Raw genomic sequence first — 2618 nt, forward strand, 5'->3', positions numbered from 1 at the left:
TCCCACGTTTTCCCTGCATGTAGCAGAAGGCGACTAAAAAAAGGAAGGAGCGGGGGGTTGGAAATTCTTCCCTCTCATTTTTTTTAATTTTCCAAAACAGAAACAGAGAAGGGGGCCAAATGAGGATATTCCTTGAAAGGCTCAGTCCTCTGTTCTTAACACTGCCTCGCTAATGCGGGAAATGGCAAATGGTATGAAAACGACATGTATATGTATGTATATATATATATATATATATATATATATATATATATTATCCCTGGGGATAGGGGATTAAGAATACTTCCCACGTATTCCCTGCGTGTCGTAGAAGGCGACTAAAAGGGGAGGGAGCGGGGGGCTGGAAATCCTCCCCTCTCGTTTTTTTTTTTAATTTTCCAAAAGAAGGAACAGAGGGGGCCAGGTGAGGATATTCCAAAAAAGGCCCAGTCCTCTGTTCTTAACGCTACCTCGCTAACGCGGGAAATGGCGAATAGTTTAAAAGAAAGAAAAGATATATATATATATATATATATATATATATATATATATATATATATATATATATATATATATATATATATATATATATATATCAACATATACATACACATGCACAGATATATACATACATACACATGTACATATTCATACTTGCTTCCCATCCATTCCTGTTGCTATCCAACCCCACAGGAAAACAGTATCACTACTCCCTGCTTCAGAGAGGTAGTGCCGGAGAAACATTCTCGCACAGTCTCTAGTTGCCATGTGTAATGCACTGAAACCACAGCTCCCTATCAGCATCCAGGCCCCAAAACAGATAAAAATGGGCTACATTTGTTCTCACTCACTCTCTAGCTGTCGTGTAATGCACCGAAACCACAGCTCCCTATCCTCATCCATGCCCCACAGACCTTTCCATGGTCTGTCCCAGACACTTCAAATGCCCTGGTTCAGTCCACTAAAAGCACATCGACCCTAATATACCACATCGTTCAAATTCACTCTATTCCTTGTACACCTCTCACCCTCCTGTATGTTCAGGCCTCAAAAGCTCAAAATCTTTTTCACTCCATCCTTCCACCTCTAATTTGGTCTCTCACTTCCCCTTGTACCCTCCACCTCTGACACATATAATGTCTTTGCCAATCTTTCCTCACTCATTCCATATGTCCAAACCATTTCAACACACACTCTTCTGCTCTCTCAATCACGCTATTTTTATTTCCACATGTCTCTCTTACCCTTTCACTACTTATTTGATCACAGCACCTCACCCCACATATTGTCCTCAAACCTTTCATTTCCATAACATACACCCTCCTCCATATAACCCTATCTACTGCCCATGCCTCACAACCATATAACATTGTTGGAACTACTATTCCCTCAAACATACCCATTTTTGCTCTCCAAGATAACGTTCTCTCCTTCCACACATTCTCCATCGCTCCCAGAACCTTCATCCCCTCCCCTACCCTGTGACTCACTTCCGCTTCCATGGTTCTATTTGCTGCTTATTCCCAACAGACTGAATACTCACCCCTCTCTCCAACTCTTGCATTTACCTCTCTAATCACCCCATCCATAAACAAATTAAACAGCCAAGGGAACATCACACACCCTGCCGCAGACCGACATTTTCTTGGAACTAATCACTTTCCTCTCTTCCTACTCGAACACATGCCTTACATCTTTGGTAAAAACTTTTCACTGCTTCTAGCAACTTACCTCCAATGCCATATACTCTTAAACCTTCCACAAAGCATCTCTATCAATGCTATCATATGCAATCTCCAGATCCATAAATATTTCATACAAATCCATCTGTTTTTCGAAGTATTTCTCACATACATTCTTAAAAGCAAATACCTGATCCACACATCCTCTACCACTTTGGAAACCACACTGCTCTTCCCCAATCTGATGCTCTGTACATGCCTTCACTCTCTCAATCAAACTCTTCAATATAATTTTCCAGGAATACTCAACAAACTTATGCTTCTGTAGTTTTAACACTCACCTTTATTCCCTTTGCCTTTGTACAATGGCATTATGCATGCATTCCGTCAATCCTGAGGTACTTCACCATGGTCCATACATACACTGAATATCCTTACAACCAAACAACAACAACACAGTCACTCCCTCCCCTTTTTTAATAAACTCCACTGCAATACAATCCAAACCTGCCACTTTGCTGGATCTCATCTTCTGCAAAGCTTTCACTACCTCTTCTCTATTAACCAAACCAATCTCCCTGACACTATCACTTCACACACCACCCTGACCAAAACACCCTATATCTGCCACTGCATCATCAAACATATTCAAATAAACCTTAAAAATACTCACTACACTACTATCTGTTATTACTTCCCCACTTGCCCCTTCACCAATGTTTCCATTTGTTCTCTAGTCTTACGTTATTTACCTCCTTGCAAAACATCTTTTTATTCTCCCTAAAATTTAATGATACTCTCTCACCCCAATTCTCATATGCCCTCTTTTTAAATACTTGCACCTTTCTCTTGACTTCCTGCCACTTTCTTTCATATATCTCCCAGTCATTTGCACTACTTCCTGCAAGTATTGTCCATTGCCTCTATTTTCTCTTTCACTAATAACCTTACTTCTTC

The sequence above is a fragment of the Panulirus ornatus genome, chromosome 11 (genome assembly GCF_036320965.1).
Source record: "Panulirus ornatus isolate Po-2019 chromosome 11, ASM3632096v1, whole genome shotgun sequence".
NCBI lineage: Eukaryota > Metazoa > Arthropoda > Malacostraca > Decapoda > Palinuridae > Panulirus > Panulirus ornatus.